The sequence below is a fragment of the Entelurus aequoreus genome, linkage group LG13 (assembly GCF_033978785.1).
Source record: "Entelurus aequoreus isolate RoL-2023_Sb linkage group LG13, RoL_Eaeq_v1.1, whole genome shotgun sequence".
Classification (NCBI taxonomy): domain Eukaryota; kingdom Metazoa; phylum Chordata; class Actinopteri; order Syngnathiformes; family Syngnathidae; genus Entelurus; species Entelurus aequoreus.
This window is the reverse complement of record NC_084743.1, coordinates 58,350,169-58,373,309: the sequence shown is the minus strand read 5'-3', so window position 1 is coordinate 58,373,309 and position 23,141 is coordinate 58,350,169. Positions and strand designations below refer to the sequence as shown.

Sequence of the window (23,141 nt, the reverse complement as noted above, 5' to 3'; positions counted from 1 at the left end):
ATTTTGTGAACTTGCATCCAGTTAGAGAACTATAAGGAGTCATCCCAGATCTTTTGATTCTAAGGATGGGACAAGAATTGAAGTTGAAATACGTATTTGACAAAACAGGAGTAAGTACAAACAATAGAAACATCAGCGCTGTAGGAGAGAGCCGAGATATCGAAAGGTCGAAGCTTTCTATCAAACGGTCGCCCGTCTCTCATGCTTTTATCTGCCTTGGCAGGAATCGAAACTAAAAGTAAGCTCCCTCTCTCCAGGCTAGTAGTCCATGACACCATTGAACAAGAGAAAATGATATATGAGTGTGAGAGTGGATGGATAACAAAACAGGGTGAGCTCTTAGTTTGTAATCTCTTCCAGAAGAACAAAGGCCGACTCTGAGGCGTTCCATTCCGCTTCAATGTGGAAAATGTTCCTCCAACAGAAAAACTATTTTATGCAGTTAACTAAAAATTACACACAAATCTAAACCAATTTATTAGTGTTTACATAAAATAAATATTCCTGTATTATGATTAAAGAGATTAATAGTTTTTGTGGCAGAGCTCCGAAATCCAAACACTAGTAACTCGAATCAACGGTTCCAGTTAAAATGAATTGAAATCAAATCTATCCGGTGCTCGGTCCCCACCACCACAAAAGCAGATACGAGTTTAGCTAGGAAATACTGCATGAAAACAATACAATGGAACATACTACTAACTATGGTTGCAAAGGGGTGGAAAGTTTCCGGTAAATTTCCGGAAACTTTCCGGAAATTTAGTACATCTGATAGAGGTGGAAGATCCTGGGATTGTTGGTATTGAGCCGTTACCAAGTACATACAGGGCTAGTACCACCAATAATTTTCCGGTAAATTTCCTGAAACTTTCCGGAAATTTACCACGGGAAGTTAAGCTCGGGAAGTTTGGAAATATTGACCATTTTTTGATTATTCAAAATTGGACACCATCCATTGGGAATTAATGGGAATATATGGGAATTAATGGGGAATTACAATAATGATATATTATTGCGCACTTGTCTATATGCTGCTGCATCTTTGTGGCATTTTTGACGTAGCTCTTTGCACAGTATTTGCAAATGCACACCGCCTTTCCGCCAACATTGGTTGGGGTGAGATGCCTCCACACATCAGATGGTGTATTGTTTGTATTTATTTATTCTTCTAAAACCCTAATGCAATACCCCACACAGATAAGAATAGTCAGCTAAACAATTGGAGTAGTCTTTAAAAATATTTGACTGATGGACAAATGAATAGAACTAGGCTAGATGAATAAATGAACACTCAATCATCATGCTAAATCAAACTATAACCTACATTCTTGTATGACAACAGAATGGCTAGCAGAACAGAAGGCAGTGGAAACTACACGTTTTGATTTAGTACTTGCTAGTTGAACTTTACAGATCATAAAAAAGATAAATTCGGATCACTAACGTTGTTAGCATAAATGAATGGGATTTAACAAAGAGAAAATTTGCATCACGGCTATATTTACCCCAGTAATATCATCAAAACTTACCTGACTGGATGAAGTCCTTGGGCTCAAATACTAGCGTGGCCTCAATAGCCCTGCTGTAGTGTGGAGCATTCTGGGAATTATCTGTGCATGTGATGGAAGAATGCACTGCACATGTGATGGAGGAATGCACAGTGCAGGGTTGAAATTCTACTGAATTTGCATTAAATTAGGTTGTTTTAGCTAATAATCCCTCTGCGAGATCTAGCATGTTGCATTCAATGTTTATTCCCATTCATTTCCCATTAATTCCCGTTAATTCTTGTTAATTCCCATATATTCCCGTTAATTCCCATGGAAAGTTTCCAGCTTTGAATATTCCCAGAATGTTGCAACCCTACTACTAACAACTACAGTAGTAACGTAAAAATAATGAACAGCATTTACCTCGGAGAGTGGACTTCTGCTGCTTCTACGTCAAACACACCATTTTTGGCTTTTCCATATTTTCATGGATAAATGTCTAAATCGAATAATTTGCTCCATATACTGTAACAAAGAGAAACTGCAAGAATGTATTGAATTTAGGGATGTCCGATAATATCGGACTGCCGATATTATCGGCCGATAAATGCTTTAAAATGTGATATCGGAAATTATCGGTATCAGTTTCAAAATGATCGGTATCGGTTTCAAAAAGTAAAATATATGACTTTTTAAAACGCAGCTGTGTACACGGACGTAGGGAGAAGTACAGAGCGCCAATAAACCTTAAAGGCACTGCCATTGCGCGCCGGCCCAGTCACATAATATCTACGGCTTTTCACACACACAAGTGAATGCAAGCCATACTTGGTCAACAGCCATACAGGTCACACTGAGGGTGGCCGTATAAACAACTTTAACACTGTTACAAATATGCGCCACACTGTGAACCCACACCAAATCAGAATGACAAACACATTTCGGGAGAACATTTGCATCGTAACACAACATAAACACAACAGAACAAATACCCAGAACCCCTTGCAACACTAACTCTTCCGGGACGCTACTATATACACCCCTCGCAATTCCTTATGCTAGAATCGATCCAATACCAATACCCGTTTTGATATTGATATCTGGGTCAATACGCCCAACCCTACTATTTTTTTGTTCATTGTGGTCATTTTACTTTGGAAAGTTTGAATTACAGAAAACTGATTGTCTGTTGTTTTTCTATCTTTTCAGGTGCAGAAATCATCCGTGTGTCTCAAGATGAAAGATATCGGCCCCCCTCCCCCCAAAAAAAAAACGGATAAAAAAGCAGGACATCAATTTCTCTCACGCATTAGCAATCTTATTTTGACCCGTAGCCCAGCCTCCCCAACCCTCATCGCCATGACAACCAGTGTTAATGTTAAGTATTTTGATGTGAAGGACAAATGTGTATATTGTTTACTGCATCGTTTGTGGTGGTCTCTGCTCACCTCATCATCAACATTGGAGTGTGTGCCCAGCATATATGACCTCACATCTCAGCTGTGTTTTCGTTCTTCGTTAGAAAGGTGGTCCTCGTGTTACGACGCTGACTATTTTACCCCATAAGTGATTAATACTTGGCAAAAAATAATAATTGCCGTATTTTCTGGACTATAGAGCGTACCCAATAAACTCCAGGGTATTTCTTTCTCTCCATATACAGTATTAGGAATATAAGCCACAGATATGTATGTTCTGAAATGAGTTATTTACACAGAAATATTCTGTAAATGTTTATTTACATACCTTAACGGTGTCTGTAACAGGGCAGTAAAACGGTATTTCCACATTCACACACTGATAGCGGGAACTGACATGCAAGGTGCTAACCAGCAGCCATCAGGAGCAAGGGTGAAGTGTCTTGCCCAAGGACACAACGGACGTGACTAGGATGGTAGAAGGTGGGGATTGAACCCCAGTAACCAGCAACCCTCCGATTGCTGACCCGGCCACTCTACCAACTTCGCCACGCCGTCCCTATATATATATATATATATATATATATATATATATATATATATATATATATATATATATATATATATATATATATATATATATATATATATATATATATATATATATATATATATATATATATATATATATATATATAAACAATATATATATTTATTTATATATAGATATATATATATATATTTATTTATACATATATATATATATATATATATATATATATATATATATATATATATATATATATATATATATATATATATATATATATATATATACATATATATATATATATATATATATATATATAAACAATATATATATTTATTTATATATATATACAAAATATATATATTTATTTATATATATTATATTTTATATATATAGAAAATATGTATATATATATTCATTTGTATATATGAATATATATATATATATATATATATATATATATATATATATATATAATATATATATATATATATATATATATATATATATATATATATATATATATATATATATATATATATATATATATATATATATATATATATATATATATATATATATATATATATATATATATATATATATATATATATATATATATATATATATATATATATTATATATATATATATATATATATTATATATATATATTATTATTATATATATATATATATTATTATTATATATATATATATATATTATATATATATATATATATATATATTATATATATATATTATTATTATATATATATATTTTATATATATATATATATATTATATATATATATATATATATATATATATATATATATATATATATATATATATATATATATATATATATATATATATATATATATATATATATATATATATATATATATATATATATATATATATATAATATATATATATATATTATATATATATATATATATATATATATATATATATATATATATATATATATATATATATATATATATATATATATATATATATATATATATATGTATATATATACAAAATATATGTATTTATTTATATATATATATATTATATTTTATATATATACAAAATATATATATATATATATATATATTTATTTGTATATATGTATATATATACATATATTTAAAAAAAATAAAAAAATAAAAAAATAAAATATATATATATATATATATATATATATATATATATATATATATATATATATATATATATATATATATATATATATATATATATATATATAAAATATACATATATATATTATAATAATTAGTTTTTTATAATTGTAAAAAATCAAGGAAAACATCTATATACATTTTATTATATATATACAGAATATATATATATATATATATATATCTATATATATATATATATATATATATATATATATATATATATATATATATATATATATATATATATATATATATATATATAGAGTATATATAGAAAAAAATATACATAGATAAATTAAAATATAATTTTTTTTTCTTTGATTCTTCACAATTATGAATCGATTCGCGATTCGGATGTGAATCGATTTTTTTGTGCTCCCATAGAAGTAGGGCAAGGCGGAGATCTGCGGTCTCTAAGCAATTTTCTAGTTTATTACTGTTTAATTTAATTATTTGATCTTTTAGATTTAATTTAGACGTCCTTAACGTGTTTTATACCCACTATTAATTGAGATATACTTCAGGTAAGTTCTGACTTACCCTAAAACTAAACTTTTATCACAGTCGTAGGAACGGAACTCGTACGTAGGCCGAGGACCACCTGTATAAATGTTTTTTTTTTTCAACAAATGTCATCGTTTATCAGCGTCATGCCGTGTGCAAGTGTGATGAAAGTGACATTCAAGTACCGTCTTTGATATGTATCACCTAAAGATACAAAAAAAAATGACATGCAGTCTAAATTTTGTAATCGCACTATCAAATAAGTCTTCGGTCGACTGACCTTAGAAGACGACTTCTTAAAAGCAGAACAATAGAATGATAAAGATACGAATAAAAAACTGTTATTATTTTTAATGAAAGCACATGATCCTTGAACATGGTGTGTTTGTGGGGGGAAAAAAATCATCCCGAGAATCATGATCTCAATTCTAACTGCCCTGCATGTGTGTTTCCATTAAATACCACCACCATTATTTCAAGCGTGGCCCTCATCACAGGTCTCTGCAGACTGTTTTGGAAGAATAACCTAGAACATTCTCCAAGGATACCCTTGATCGCTTCAACCTCTCACGGAAGAGATTCACCCAAATTATTTTACGACACACTTCCTCTCTGTGTTATCCGCCCCCCTCTTTGGTCTTTATCTTTTTTATGTGTATATAAAGCAATTTCAAATCTTATAGTTTTGTACATGTAATTTTTATGGTGTGTGGATATTTTTTAATAAAAAAACAGATTGTGAACTTTCCGATTGAGTATCGGCAGTGTTTTTTTTTGTGTGTTTTATTTGGAGGATTGTTTAAATTTTAAAGTTACTTACAAACTATGATGATTTTCCTCTTCAGTGTTTCCCATACATTCATTTATTTGTGGCGGCCCGCCACGAAAGAAATTTTAAAAAAAATAAAATAAAAAAATAAAAATTATTATTATTATTATTATTTTTTTTGTCCTGTCCAGCTTCTCAGGCAAAGCATATAGTTGATGGAGATGCCCATATCGGCTGTTCAGATTTATTTTACAAAAGAGAAGTGTAGGATACTTCTCTTGTTGCCTTATTTGTATTTGACCACTACTGTTTTCTGTTTATTTGTTACTGACTGTGGCAGGACACCTCTGACTCTGTTTCACTTTATGTTGCTGGTAAATAATATGGTTGTAGTAGTAGGCCGAAGTTAAATTATTTAGTATGCACTAATTAAAGGGGCAGAGCTTTAAGAGACATTTTAGCTTTTATATTTTATAAGATATATTTTTTGTAAGAACCACAATTAATAAATATATTTCAGTGAATAACTTATTGTTCAAATCTGTATATAAATATGTACATAAAGTGTTGTAATTATATTGTAAAATGGATGGATGGATGGATGGACGTTTAAAACAAAACTGTTATTATTAATTAGTAAGTATAAGTTTTTTGAGCCTTTTTAGAGAAAAGCATATCATTGTAGTAAATTATGCAAATTATTCGATGATGTCATGTGACCACGCCCATAGCCACGCCCATACCGCCCCCACTGCCACAGGTATCTTGGCAGTTTATGGGAAACACTGCTCTTTCATGACTTGCAATGTTGGATAGTTGTCAGGTTCAAACACTGATGACATCTATTAAACAAGACAAGAAGCAAAGAATCAAACAGAGGCAGAGTTCAATTCTGACTCATTTGAGGAGAAACGTGTCAACCTGTAACCTCTTACGGTGTCACTCACGCTCTGACGAAAAAGGTTTATGTCTCCTCCTTTATTTGGACACCCTGTTCACACACCATCTGCTTCCAAAGGAATGGGGGGTATGTAAACAGCTCTTGTTTTTGGTCACATTGAAAACAAAAGAAAAACATGCCTCGGGCTTGGGCTAGTCCTGGATTCAGCTTAAGCGGGTCTTCGATGACAATAGATAACCCCACTCCCGTCTCCTCCCATCGTACACAATGGGATTTTCCAAGCCTTTGCTTGGTGCAACAAAGACAGCCTCTTGTCTGTTCATTGGGAACTCAGAACGGAAAGTTTTTTGATAATTTACATACAGTTTTTCTAACAATAGTCTTGTCTTGTAAAAGTATCGATGTTTTGTAGTTGTTTTTTAACAACGGGATCACATTGACATCAGTGTGTGCCGGGCGTCACAGCAATGCCGAAAACCAACTTTGAATGCCTGTGACCTTCGATCCCTCAGGCGGTACTGCATCAAAAACTGACATCAGCGTGTTTAGGACATCACCACACGGGCTCAGGAACACTTCAGAAAGCCACTGTCAGTAACTACAGTTGGTGGCTACATCTGTAAGTGCAAGTTAAAACTCGACAACGCAAAGCCAAAGCCATTTATCAATTAATCAATCAATCAATCAATCTATGTTTATTTATATAGCCCTAACTCACAAGTGTCTCAAAGGGCTGCCCAAGCCACAACGACATCCACGGTTCAGCGGCCACATAAGGGCAAGGAAAAACTCACAACCCAGTGGGACGTTGATGAGAATGACTATATGAGAAACCTTAGAGAGGACCGCAGATGTGGGTAACCCCCCCTCTAGGGGAGACCGGATGCAATGGACGTCGAGTGGGTCTGACATAATATTGTGAAAGTCCAGTCCATAGTGGATCTGACATAATAGTGAGAGTCCAGTCCATAGTGGGGAGAGCAGGAGACCGTCCCGAGCGGAGACGGGTCAGCAGCGCAGAGATGTCCCCAACCGATGCACAGGTGATCGGTCCACCCCGGGTCCCGACTCTGGACATCCAGCACTTCATCCATGGCTACCGGACCTGTGTCCCCCCCCCTCCACAAGGGAGAGGGGGGCAGAGGAGAAAATAAAAGCGACGGCAGATCAACTGGTCTAAAACGGGGGTCTATTTAAAGGCTCGAGTATACAAATGAGTTTTAAGATGGGACTTAAATGCTTCTACTGAGGTAGCATCTCTAACTGTTAACGGGAGGGCATTCCATAGTACTGGAGCCTGAATAGAAAACGCTCTATAGCCCGCAGACTTTTTTGGGGCTCTCTCTCTCTCTCTCTAGGTCGTCCTCAGACGAGCCTTCAATCGTTGCTTCCAGTCATCCCGATTCTCCATACATTTGGCCAGTTCCTTGGTACTCTGAGCTCCTGCATCCTTCTTGAGTATGTCCACGTATGTTAGTGTGGGACGTCCTCTTGACCGATGCCCGTGTGTTGGTTCCCACAGCACCAATTTGCTGGCTGGCAGCTCCTGATGCCTTTGGCAGTGTCCTGCTAGTCTCACTCTCCTTACAGCAATCTTCTCACTCACCCTTGGTCTTCCCTTGTAGAGGATTCTGTTGGTTACGTGAGCACTCTTGTTGATGTTATGCACTGTGTAGCAACCATCCAGAGACCTCTCCAGGGTTGGCTTCAGGGTCCAGCATTCGCTGCCATAGAGGAGAACGGACTCAACTGTCGCGTAGAAGAAGCTGAGTTTGATTTGGCTCCGGGAATCACTATTAAGCCGGAGTTCTCTGAACGCAGATTTCTTGCCGGGACATATGGTACAATACAATCGGCAAGATAGGATGCAGCTAGACCGACATGGGCTCAGGAACACTTCAGAAAGCCACTGTCAGTAACTACAGTTTGCAAGTCTGTAAGTGCAAGTTAAAACTCGACCATGCAAAGCCAAAGCCATTTATCAACAACACCCGCAAAAACGCCGCCGGCTTCGCTGGGCCTGAGCGCATCTAAAATGGACTGATGCAAATTGGAAAAGTGTCCTGTGGTCTGACGAGTCCACATTTCAAATTATTTTTGGAAACCGTGGTCCGTCTTGTCCTCCGGAACAAAGAGGAAAAGAACCACCCAGACAGTACGCGTATATGGGTATGCCCTTAGCTATGCTGCAAGTATTTTGATTACAAATGACACATGCTTTATGGAACATGATTCCAACATCACGTAGAGTCATGTGTCTTCCTCATTATCTTCCTCACCGGTGCTAATGACTGCTGTGAACATAACCTGAATCTGTCTGCTAGCTGCCTTCCCTCTGCTCCTATTATCCTCTCCTCTCACATTTCCTCCTCTCATCAATTCCCCTCAGCCCCTCCTGTGTTTCTTCCTCATTCTTCCCGCAATCCGCCAGCTCCCTCATCTCTTTCACTCACTTCCATTTCCTCAAGACTTCAATACTGCTGCAGTGCACAACTGCATTCCTCGGTCGTGTGCTCCTAAGTTGGTGGTGACGTGCCAACGCCAGATCAGCTCTCCTCCTTGTGTGCCTCACTTAATTGCCTTTATTTTAACTGGATTTTTTTTTTTCTTTTCCTATTATTTTCTCTTTTTTTTCATACTTAGGATTTAATTTTTGCTCTTGGCACTGCTATACAGTCATTAAGTCCAATTTACATTTAAATGTGCATGTGTTGACAAAGAGAGGTTATAATATGAGATATATTAGAATGGATAATCAGCAAACAAAGAAAAATATGTTTTGTATGATAGTGGTTCAAATGAAATGTTGTTTTTCAATTATGTCTTAAAATATTCATATTTTATCTTTGAACATTAGCACTCATGTTTGTGAAGTTGGAGCTAGAGGGTTAAAGTCCCAATGGCCGCCGCTCCACAAGGGAGAGGGGGGCACAGGTCTGGCGGCCATGGATGAAGTGCTGGCTGTCCAGAGTCGGGACCCGGGGTGGACCGCTCGCCTGTGCATCGGTTGGGGACATCTCTGCGCTGCTGACCTGTCTCCGTTCGGGATGGTCTCCTGCTGGCCCCACTATGGACTGGACTCACACTATTATGTTAGATCCACTATGGACTGGACTCTCACTATTATGTTAGATCCACTATGGACTGGACTCACACTATTATGTTAGATCCACTATGGACTGGACTCTGACACTATTATGTTAGATTCACTATGGACTGGACTCTCACACTATTATGTTAGATTCACTATGGACTGGACTCTCACAATATTATGTTAGATCCACTATGGACTGGACTCTCACTATTATGTTAGATCCACTATGGACTGGACTCACACTATTATGTTAGATCCACTATGGACTGGACTCTGACACTATTATGTTAGATTCACTATGGACTGGACTCTCACACTATTATGTTAGATTCACTATGGACTGGACTCTCACAATATTATGTTAGATCCACTATGGACTGGACTCACACTATTATGTTAGATCCACTATGGACTGGACTCTCACTAGTATGTTAGATCCACTATGGACTGGACTCTCACTATCATGTTAGATCCACTATGGACTGGACTCTCACTATTATGTTAAATCCACTATGGACTGGACTCTCACAATATTATGTTAGATCCACTATGGATTGGACTCTCACTATTATGTTAGATCCACTATGGACCGTACTCTCACAATATTATGTTAGATCCACTATGGACCGGACTCTCACAATATTATGTTAGATCCACTATGGACTGGACTCTCACACTATTATGTTAGATCCACTATGGACTGGACTCTCACACTATTATGTTAGATCCACTATGGACTAGACTCTCACTATTATGTTAGATCCACTATGGACTGGACTCTGACACTATTATGTTAGATCCACAATGGACTGGACTCTCACTATTATGTTGGATCCACTATGGATTGGACTCTCACTATTATGTTAGATCCACTATGGACCGGACTCTCACAATATTATGTTAGATCCTCTATGGACTGGACTCTCACACTATTATGTTAGATCCACTATGGACTGGACTCTCACACTATTATGTTAGATCCACTATGGACTGGACTCTCACTATTATGTTAGATCCACTATGGACTGGACTCACTATTATGTCTTCACCCACTATGTCTTCACAATAAAAGCCCTGCTTCATCCTGCCTGCGCTAACAAAATAAGAGTCTCAGAAAGCTAGCGTGCACAAGCGAGCAAGCTACGGAATGTATTTCTTGTAAAATGTATACAAAGGAGTATGGAAGCTGGACAAATAAGATGCCAAAAAGCAACCACTTTCATGTGGTACAGAAAGGAGGACTTTTTTTGTCCTCCGTTTGAAAACGTGGACGTTATCATCACTACTGTCTGATTCCTATCAATGCAAGTCATCAGAATCAGGTAATACACCAACTTGTGTTCTTGTCTTCATGAAAGAAAGGAATCTAAACATGCTTGGATTATCATTAAACACTTTCAAGTCATTAACGAAAACCTATCTTTCATAAATAAATAAATATACATTTTAAAAGAAATCTGTAAAAAAACGGTCATCTACTGGCAGCTACGGCTGCCAAACGAAAACCATAAAATTAAAGTAAAACATTGTGAACCAAATAATGATCAAAAACATTATATTCACAGAAATTTTCATGAAACGTTTTGCGGAAAAATATCGTAATTTTACAGATTTTTATTACATTATTAAGATCAACCACCTTTTTTTTTTTTTTTTTTTAATGTCCTGCCCAGCTTCTCAGGCAAATCATATAGTAGATGTAGATGCCCATATCGGCTGTTCAGATGTACTTTACAAAAGAGAAGTGTGGGATACTTCTCTTGTTGCCTTATTTGTATTTTGACTTTATTAAATGTATTTATATTATCATTTGGAGCAGCCGGGCCGGAGCAGGAGGGGATAGAAAGAGAAAAAAAGGAAGACAGAGGGGGGAATTGTGGGGACAAGAGGGGGATTAGACAGAGAGACAAAAAACAACAACAGCAAACACAACAACAACAACAACAACAGAGCAACATCAGCAAATACGACATGTACAAATATGATGGTAAAAGTAATAGCAAATAAGCAGTTAGCGAAAATAAAAAATAATACAGAAATGATAATGAGCATTATTACAAAAAAATGGAGCAATATGAATACCAATAGAAATAGTGCTATTGATAATAAACAATACCAATACTTTACCTTTATTATCAACAATGCAATTGTTCAAATGCAACAATACAAATACGTAATGATAACTTGAGATACGAAAGAATGCAGAAAAATGGAGGGGAAGAAAGAGAAGCAACCTACATCAACCTTGTAGATTGTTATAGAAACAATAGGTTAAGCTTTGTCAGTGTGCCATGTGTTATACCCAGTTTACCCTAGGGCAACAACGTTAATATATGTTTGATGAAACGTGATTATGTGCATGAGCGTATGTGTGCATATGTACTTGTATATGTACAGTATGTGTATGTGTGTGCTTGATCAACCACCTTTAATACAGTGACGATGCAAGCAGTTCTGCAGAAAAATACCTTTTATTCTACAGAGTTTTTCCAAATGATTACGATCCAACACCTTTAATGAAGTGACAATGCTGGCAGTTCCACAGAAAAAGCTACATATTTAATGAAAGATAATTACTGTAGTTTTACATGGATTTGAAAGTAATTTTAGAAAACAGAAAATGCTATGTACAATTAATTTGGTATTTTTCTGTAAAAAAATAGAAATATACATAGTTTGTCATTACTGCATACTTGCCAACCCTCCCGTTTTTAGTGGGAGACTCCCAGTATTCAGCGCCTCTCCCGACAACCTCCCGGCAGAAATTTTCTCCCGACAAACTCCCGGTATTCAGCCGGAGCTGGAGGCCACGCCCCCTCCAGCTCAATGCGGACCTGAGTGGGGACAGCCTGTTCTCACGTCCGCTTTCCCACAATATAAACAGCTTGCCTGCCCAATGACGTCATAACATCTACGGCTTTTAGAGAGTAGAGTGCACAACTGCGCACACAACAAGGAGACGAAGCAGAAGAACGAGGAAGTTACAGACATGGCGACGCCGTCGACGAGCAAGATGAAGAAATACGCTTGCAAGTTCCAAAACGAATGGAAACAAGAATTTCAGTTCATCCAGGACAGTTCGAAGGGGAAGGGTTGTCTGTACATTTTGTAGAACAGACTTCTTCATTGAACACGGTGGCCGAAATGGTATACTCATTCATGAACGGAGAAGTTAAACAGGACAATACTGCCATCTACTGGATAGCCTCCGGAACACTGAAATTCAAGTATTTATTTGATTTATATGTATAACAAAATAAATAAATATATATATATATATATATATATATATATATATATATATATATATATATATATATATATATATATATATATATATATATATATATATATATATATATATATATATATATATATAGCTAGAATTCACTGAAAGTCAAGTATTTCATACATATATATGTATATATATATATTGATATATATATATATATATATATATGAAATACTTGAGTTGGTGAATTCTAGCTATAAATATACTCTCCTCTTAACCACGCCCCCACACCAACCACGCCCCCCCCCCCCACCTCCCGATATCGGAGGTCTCAAGGTTGGCAAGTATGCATTACTGGCATATTACTTAAAATATTACTTCAAATAACAGGCGGATTGTTTATTCACAGATAATGTCTTCAATTCTACAGTTTTATAAACTATTTAAAAAAATGGAAAAATTACAGTAGAAATTTAGAGTAAATTAACCATAAAAATAGGATTTTTTTTTTTACATTGTATATGAATGAGTTAGATCCCCTCGACTTGGTCGATTGAAAAGTAGCTCGCCTGCAGAAAAAGTGTGTGCACCACTGCCGTAGAGCATTCCAGTTCGAAGCCCCATCTGATCGGAACAATCCCTTTTAAAGTCCACTACTTCTTATTTGATCTTTAACTCAAATGTATTTTCCAACCTGCAAACAAGTTGTTTTTGTTTCTGATTTGGAAATTGATTTATGTTGCTCCTGATGTTGTATTGTGCTATAATCGATTGCAATGTATTACTGTATGTAAATGTGTGTGAGTGAGTGTGGGTGTTGTTGTGTTTTTCTGTATTTGTGTTGGCACCCCTGTGGAAACAAGATGATGCATCTCAATAGGCTATCCTGAATTGAGTGAATGGAATTGAACATGCTTGTGTAACGGAAGCTATCGGCTCGAGGGCCCGGGCTTCCAACTCGGTAGCTGGCATGCTGAGATCGTCTCTCATGCCCGCGACCGGGCGGAACAGAAGCGCAGGGGACTAAACCAGGTGGGTTACAGCGGTGCCGTGACCCGGATTACAGTGTGGTTTAGAGGGTGGGGGAGGTCAAACGGAAGCCAGCCAGTATGGCTTGGTTTGTTTAAACCTTAATTTACCCAGGAAAGTCTTAAATGGTAAATGGGTTATACTTGTATAACGCTTTTATACCTTCAAGGTACTCAAAGCGCTTTGACACTATTTCCACATTCACCCATTCACACACACATTCACACACTGATGGCGGGAGCTGCCACGACTCATCAGGAGCAAGGGCATACTTGCCAACCTTGTGACATCCGATTCCGGGGGGTGGGGCGGGGGTGTGGTTGGGGGCGTGGTTAAGAGGGGAGGAGTATATTTATAGCTAGAATTCACCAACTCGAGTATTTCATATATATATATATATATATATATATATATATATATATATATATATATATATATATATATATATATATATATATATATATATATATTAAAGATGTATATATGCGTTAAAATGTAATATCGGAAATTATCGGTATCGTTTTTTTTTATTATCGGTATCTTTTTTTATTGTATTTTATTTTATTTTTTTTTAATTAAATCAACATAAAAAACACAAAATACACTTACAATTAGTGCACCAACCCAAAAAACCTCCCTCCCCCATTTACACTCATTCACACAAAAGGGTTGTTTCTTTCTGTTATTAATATTCTGGTTCCTACATTATATATCAATATATATCAATACAGTCTGCAAGGGATACAGTCCGTAAGCACACATGATTGTGCGTGCTGCTGGTCCACTAATAGTACTAACCTTTAACAGTTAATTTGACTAATTTTCATTCATTACTAGTTTCAATGTAACTGTTTTTATATTGTTGTACCTTCTTTTTTATTCAAAAAAATGTTTTTAATTTATTTATCTTATTTTACTATTTTTTTTTAAAAAGTACCTTATCTTCACCATACCTGGTTGTCCAAATTAGGCATACTAATGTGTTAATTCCACGACTGCATATATCGGTTGATATCGGTATCGGTAATTAAAGAGTTGGACGATATCGGAATATCGGATATCGGCAAAAAGCCATTATCGGACATCCCTAATATATATATATATATCATATATATATATACATCCCTAATATATATATATATATATATATATATATATATATATATATATATATATATATATATATATATATATATATATATATATATATATATATATATATATATATATATATATATATATATATATATATATATATATATATATATATATATATATATATATATATATATATATATGTATATATATATATATATATATATATATATATATATATATATATATGAAATACTTGACTTTCAGTGAATTCTAGCTATATATATACATATATATTCATTTTATTATACATATATATAAAAGAAATACCAGAATTTCAGTGTTCCGGAGGCTATCCAGTAGATGGCAGTATTGTCCTGTTTAAGAGTGTCACAACATTGCTGTTTACGGCAGACGAACTGCTTTAGGCTAGACGAAAACGTGACTGCTGCTGTTGTTGTGTGTTGTTACCGCGCTGGGAGGATGTTAATGAAACTGCCTAACAATAAACCCACATAAGAAACCAAGAACTCGCCCTCGATCATTCTACAGTTATAACGTAATTGGGCAGGCACGCTGTTTATATCGTGGGAAAGCGGACGTGAAAACAGACTGTCGCCGCTGTCCCCACTCAGGTCCGCATGGAGCTGGAGGGGGCGTGGCCTCCAGCTCCGGCTGAATTCCGGGAGTTTATCGGGAGAACATTTCTTCCGGGAGGTTATCGGGAGAGGCGCTGAATTCCGGGAGTCTCCCGGTAAAACCGGGAGGGTTGGCAAGTATGAGCAAGGGTGAAGTGTCTTGTTCAAGGACACAACGGACGTGACGTGGGGATCGAACCAGGAACCCTTCAGGTTGCTGGCACGGCCACTCTCCCAACCGCGCCACGCCGTCCCCGTTAAGAATCTATTTTTCAAAGGAGTCCTGCACATTCATGTAGGTGCCACAGGGAGCCAATTGCCCAAGACACAACAAGGTGAGATTGGTAAACCTCACTCTCTGACTATCGGGTTGATAGCGTGGGCCTTTAGCTCGGTGCCTACCTCGCTCGTCTCTCATACCGGCAACCCATGTTTTAGTCGCGGGCGGAACAGAAAGCAGGGAGTGAACCATCTTACTTCAAATGGCACTGAACTAGCAGACATGCTAATAACATTGAAATGAAAGCACTCTGGGGACCAGATCCTGATTGAGCAAAGACTATGTTTGTGTGGGACACAAATGCATCAAAGTAGTCTAAAATAACTTAAGAAAACATTTATATTCTGCTTCTCAACTTGTAACGTTACTGTGCTTTGCCAAGTGGTGGATTCAGTTGCACACAACAGACTGCAAATAAAAAACAGTCCATTTAATTAGCACTTGTTGAAGTGCAGTTGTTTCGCCAGTTGGGGAAACTGTGTCGTTTTGTTTTCTTTATTTGTGGCCATCACTTTCCAACAAATTCCCACTGGTTTGTCTGTGTTGAAAGACTTGCAAGCATATTTTTCCCTCCAAATTTCTACTACGGTGCTTCTGACAACAGCCCTATAACATGATGCGTTCCTGTGCATGGAAGTGATTTATTCTGCTATTTAACAAATGTGGTTAGGTGCTGAGAACGATGGAGAGTGAACCCTCTTGCAGCCTGTTTGGAAGCGGCAGACGAAGAAAAGGTCATTAATGGAATGGTAAATATAATTCCCATATCTGTGTGTGTTTGTTTTGTTAGTCTTTTGCTTACAAACAGGCTGCAGGCTGTACACTTAGCTTTTTTGCATATTTTAGTAGCACAGTCAACATTTTAGAAGCAGAGGAAAAACATAGCAGCAATATGAAGTGTCCTAAATAACACAATCGTATAAAATCAATGCTAAAACACAGTATTATACATATAAACACAGTGCTATCATAAGCCCGAATGCAACCCTCAATGAAACATCCCAGCTTTGTGCAGTTTAGTCATACTACAACTGTAGTATTGTAGCGTACACACTAGGGTTGTCCCGATAGCAATAAAAAGGCATTATTGGCTTTATTTTAACAAAAAATCTTACGGTACATTGAACATATGTTTATTATTGCTAGAGATTTAAATCATCGGTATTATCGGCCGATAAATGATATAAAATGTAATATGGGAAGTTATCGGTATCGGTTTCAACCTCTCGATTTTCCCAGGAGACTCCCGAATTTCAGTGCCCCTTTCCCGAAAGTCTCCCGGGTCAACCATTCTCCCGATTTCCACCCGGACGACAATATTGGGGGCATGCCTTAAAGGCACTGCCATTAGCGTCCTCTACAACCTGCCGTCACGTCCGCTTTTCCTCCATACAAACAGCGTGCCGGCCCAGTCACATAATATGTGCGGCTTTTACACACATATAAGTGAATGCAAGGCGTATTTGGTCAACAGCCATACAGGTCACACTGAGGGTGACCGTATAAGCAACTTTAACACTGTTACAAATATGCGCCACACTGTGAACCCACACCAAACAAGAATGACAAACACATTTCGGGAGAACATCCGCACCGTAACACCACATAAACACAACAGAACAAATACCCAGAACCCCTTGCAGCACTAACTCTTCCGGGACGCTACAATATACACCCCCCGCTACCACCAAACCCCGCCCCCTCCAACCCCCCCCCACCCCCCACCCCCCCTCAAAGTGCTACAGTGTATCAACAAAAAAATAAAATAAATAAAAAAGATCATAAATAAATAAATAAAAATAAAAACTAGAACAGCCAAATAGTTATAGCTAGTATGCACATATCTAAAAAAAAAAAGGCTTTTTTAAAAAGAAGGGCTTTTAAGCCTTTTTTAAAAGCATCCACAGTCTGTGGTGCCCTCAGGTGGTCAGGGAGAGCGTTCCACAGACTGGGAGCGGCGGAGCAGAAAGCCCGGTCTCCCAATTCATGGTAAAGTTACATTGTTTAATGCATCCAGCAGGGCATCACAACAAAATTAGGCATAATAATGTGTTAATTCCACGACTGTATATATCGGTATCGGTTAATATCGGAATCGGTAATTAAGAGTTGGACAATATCGGAATATCGGATATCGGCAAAAAAGCCATTATCGGACATCTCTAATTATTGCAATCGAAGAACAATTTTGGCCTTACATAAAATAGTGAACGGTAGAAAAACTTTTGGTGGTTAAATGACAACAAAGAAAGAGTGGAACATTTTACATGTAAACAAACTGTTACGTCACAGTCCACACTATGGTGAGTTCAAGAACAGCTGAAATTAGTAGGACAAAACAATGTTCACCAAATACTCTCATCAGTGAAGCAAACACACAAACATATTAAAGAGTGGGCTTTCTAACAATTTTCTATTTTCAATCCTTTTTTAAAAATGCTCCAGGGAGCCACTAGGGCGGCACTAAAGAGAGCCGCGGGTTGATGACCCCCGAGCTAAATAAAGGACGAATGACCAAGTAAACAAACGGGAAGACTTTCCTCACGTCATTAACTCTCAGTCACAGCAGGACGCTGTGTTGAGAAAATGAAACCAACATTTCCTCCACGGTTTACTTTTAGCGTGAGACAAATGTCTCCGTAATTGTCCACACCCGTCGTCATCTTAGAGCACCAGTGGGCTGTTGAACGCACGCTGAGACTCCACGGAAATGAAGCGAGGGGGAAATGAAGGTAAACGAAGCGCTCTGCTACGTTCAGTCCGAGAGAAACTCGGAAACTTGCTTTCCGCCATGGTTGAAACGCATTAATAAATGACGGTTTTGCTGTAATAAAAAATTGAAACGGTATTACCAACTGTCTGAAATTTTACCGCGGTTTATCATTGTACTGTTTACCGCTACATCCCTAATTGTAACATTCCAAAGAATGAAGGCACGGACAGATTCCCAGTAAGTATTTATTTATCTCACAAAAACGCAGTGTTCCACTGTCATAACGGGGTTTTCGCAGCTTACTGCGAGGTTTGTTCTCCCGGGATGCAAAGCTTGCAGGTAGGAACATATTTATTAATCTAACTACAAAATAACAGGCACAAACTCTCTAACGGTGGCATGAAATAAACAAGACTTACGTAGAGGGTTGCGGGACAATAGCGTAAAGCAAACAACTAGCATAAACTATAGCATGGCATATGTAGTAGAATTTCTGACCTTTGAGCTATATTTCGTGTCTATCAAGAATGTCTGCTTGTTTCATTTCTCTTCTATTCTATACCATTGAAGGACCAGATGCAGGACAAAGTTGAATATGGAGTCGCTCTGACCATTCTACAAAATGTTTTGATTGTCTAAGCATGACTAAGGGATTCAAGGATGTTGCAAAACAAACATGTCGAAAACAACGGGACCTTGGGGCATGGGGAAACTGTCAAGACTGGGTCTATGGCGTGGTTTTCTCTCCCGTGGTGCAAAAGAAATGGAACGGACGTGGCGTGCAGGTAAAGACATAGTTTAATTATAACTATAAACTACAAAGTACAAACAAAAGGGTACAAACAAAAGGCGCTCACAGAGGAGGTAAAAAAACTTGACTAGGAAAACAAAAGGCGCGCACAATGGCGGAGAACTATGAACATTAAACAAACAAAAACTTACGTGACAAGAGATGAAACAAGAACTAACGTGACAAGGAACTGTGGACATGGCATGAATGGGTGATGTCGCCAGGACGAACAACAGAAACAGAAAAGCCTATATAGTGACAACAGGTGCGTGACTTAACTGTGAACAGGTGCGTGACATGACAATGTGAAAACGTGAGACAGGTGTGTGTGAGTACAAACGTGGAACAGGTGAAACTAATGGTTGCTATGGTGACAAACAAAACCAGGAAGTGAAACAAGGAACTAAGGAAGTGTCCAAAAAACAAAACAGCACATGGCCAAACAAAAACATGAACACAGACATGACAGAACCCCCCCCTTACGGACAGATCCCAGATGGCCAAAAACAAAAAACAGGATCAAGAGTCATGGGAGGGGGGGAGGGGGACATGGCGGTGGGTCGCCAGACCAGGTGTCCCCGAATCCACCGGGGCAGAGTCAGGTGGCGACGGCGGGTAGACCGCCGCTGAACCTGACGAGGTGGGCGACCTGGGAATGGCCACATTCGTGGCAGACGAGGAGGTCGGCGCACCTGGCGTGGCGGGCGCCCATGGAATGGCCACATCCTTGGCCGACGAGGAGGTGGGCGCGTTGTCGTGGCAGGTGGCGAAGCTTGGCGTGGTGCGTCAGGCGGCGAAGCTTGGCGTGGTGCGTCAGGCGGCGAAGCTTGGCTTGGTGCGTCAGGCGGCGAAGCTTGGCGTGGGGGGTCTTTGTCTTGGCGTGGGTGGTCTTGGCCTTGGCGGTCTTGGTCTTGGCAGCGTGGGTCATGGTCTTGGCAGCGTGGGTCTTGGTCTTGGACTTGGCGTGGTTGGTCTTGGCGTGGTTGGTCTTGGCGTGGCGGTGCTTGGACTTGGTCTTGGTCTTGGTCACTTGGCGGGTCTTGGTCTTGGTCACTTGGCGGGTCTTGGTCTTGGTCACTTGGCGGGTCTTGGTCTTGGTCACTTGGCGGTTCTTGGTCACTTGGCGGTTCTTGGTCACTTGGCGGGTCTTGGTCTTGGCTTTGGTCTTGGCGTGGGGCAGCCACGGGCGGCACTTGGCGGCGTGGGGCAGCCACGGGCGGCACTTGGCGGCGTGGGGCAGCCACGGGCGGCACTTGGCGGCGTGGGGCAGCCACGGGCGGCACTTGGCGGCGTGGGGCAGCCACGGGCGGCACTTGGCGGCGTGGGGCAGCCACGGGCGGCACTTGGCGGCGTGGGGCAGCCACGGGCGGCACTTGGCGTCGTGAAGCTGCGACTGGCGGCACTTGGCGTCGTGGGGCAGCCACGGGCGGCACTTGGCGGCGTGGGGCAGCCACGGGCGGCACTTGGCGGCGTGGGGCTGCGACTGGCGGCACTTGGCGGCGTGGAGCAGGTACTGGCGGCGCTTGGCGTGGAGCAGGTACTGGCGGCGCTTGGCGTGGAGCAGGTACTGGCGGCGCTTGGCGTGGAGCAGGTACTGGTGGCGCTTGGCGTGGAGCAGGTACTGGTGGCGCTTGGCGTGGAGCAGGTACTGGTGGCGCTTGGCGTGGAGCAGGTACTGGTGGCGCTTGGCGTGGAGCTGGGCGTGGAGCAGGTGGATCTTGGCATGGTCGAAAAACTGGTGGTGGTGGTCGTGCTGGTGGCTGTGGCTTGGCAGGTCGAAAGACAGGTGGTTGTGGTCGTGCTGGAGGCTGTGGCTTGGCGTGACGAAAGACTGGTGGTGGGGGTCGTGCTGGTGGCTGTGGCTTGGCAGGTCGAAAGACAGGTGGTGGTGGTCGTGCTGGAGGCTGTGGCTTGGCGTGACGATGGACTGGTGGTGGGGGTCGTGCTGGTGGCTGTGGCTTGGCAGGTCGAAAGACAGGTGGTGGGGGTCGTGCTGGAGGCTGTGTCTTGGCGTGACGAAAGACTGGTGGTGGGGGTCGTGCTGGGGGCTGTGGCTTGGCGTGACGATGCTGAGCCACCCCACCTGAACAATTCCCAGCCCTAGCCCCCCCCTCAAGGAGCGGATACCAGACGCGCTCCCCGCGGTCTGGAACCGTCTTTTGGGGTGGGCGGAGGGGGTTCAGGAGGAGGGCAGAATCCTCCCCTCTAAATTGTCCAAAATGTCTTTCTTTCCCCCCCACCTGGGCTTTTGTGGGTGAAAAAAAAAATTCTGACTTGGGCGTGGCATGAGTCCTGGGGGGCGGGGCATGGAATTTGGGTGGCTTGGATTGAACCGGTAAAGAATTTGGGAAAACAATCTCCAGGTCTGTGGAGTGCTCCTTGAGCTGCCAGGCTGGCTGATTTCCATTTCCGCCCGGAGGGGGAGGAGCCTGCAGGAGCGCAGCGTGCTGTCCGCTCACCTTCCCTGACATCCTCGGTCTGGAGCGCCGCTTCCGGGACAGGGATGACGTGCCAACGTCCCCGGGCCAAAGGGAGCTGATCGGCACCAGTTTGCCGGTCGGACCCCACATGAGATCCCTGCGCTCCATGGGGGAATGGCGGAGTGTCTCTTCCTCCATCGCGCGGAGGACCTCCCACGTTGCCTCGTCAAAATTGTCCAAATTTTTTGCGGGAGAGCTCTCGTGCTGGCGACATCTGTCAAGACTGGGTCTATGGCGTGGTTTTCTCTCCCGTGGTGCAAAAGAAATGGAACGGACGTGGCGTGCAGGTAAAGACATAGTTTAATTATAACTATAAACTACAAAGTACAAACAAAAGGGTACAAACAAAAGGCGCTCACAGAGGAGGTAAAAAAACTTGACTAGGAAAACAAAAGGCGCGCACAATGGCGGAGAACTATGAACATTAAACAAACAAAAACTTACGTGACAAGAGATGAAACAAGAACTAACGTGACAAGGAACTGTGGACATGGCATGAATGGGTGATGTCGCCAGGACGAACAACAGAAACAGAAAAGCCTATATAGTGACAACAGGTGCGTGACTTAACTGTGAACAGGTGCGTGACATGACAATGTGAAAACGTGAGACAGGTGTGTGTGAGTACAAACGTGGAACAGGTGAAACTAATGGTTGCTATGGTGACAAACAAAACCAGGAAGTGAAACAAGGAACTAAGGAAGTGTCCAAAAAACAAAACAGCACATGGCCAAACAAAAACATGAACACAGACATGACAGAAACAGATAAAAAGGCCAAGTGACAAGGGCTGAGAGAGATTGCTTGATTCTTGTGTCCTCCGGAGGACGTTTGTTTGTCTGCGTGGGCAGCTCAATCCGACTTTGCGCGTTTGACTATGGGTAAATAAACTTTTTGTACTAAACTCACTTTTGTTGCTGTTTAAGCTTCGGACAATCCACTA

General features: G+C 39.7%; 1 protein-coding gene across 2 annotated transcripts in view; it reads left to right on the top strand.

The window, feature by feature from the left end:
• Positions 1–23,141, top strand: part of LOC133663925 (leucine-rich repeat and fibronectin type III domain-containing protein 1-like protein) — a 267,967-nt gene that overhangs the window by 78,089 nt on the left and 166,737 nt on the right. Inside the window, exon 3 of one of the 2 annotated variants that reach the window (XR_009828431.1) lies at positions 2,700–3,263. The exons of the other annotated variant lie outside the window; for it this stretch is intronic. The gene's annotated coding sequence lies outside the window, so the exon portion shown is untranslated. Of the gene's footprint in view, positions 1–2,699; positions 3,264–23,141 lie in introns of those variants that run through there. 2 annotated transcript variants of the gene reach the window in all.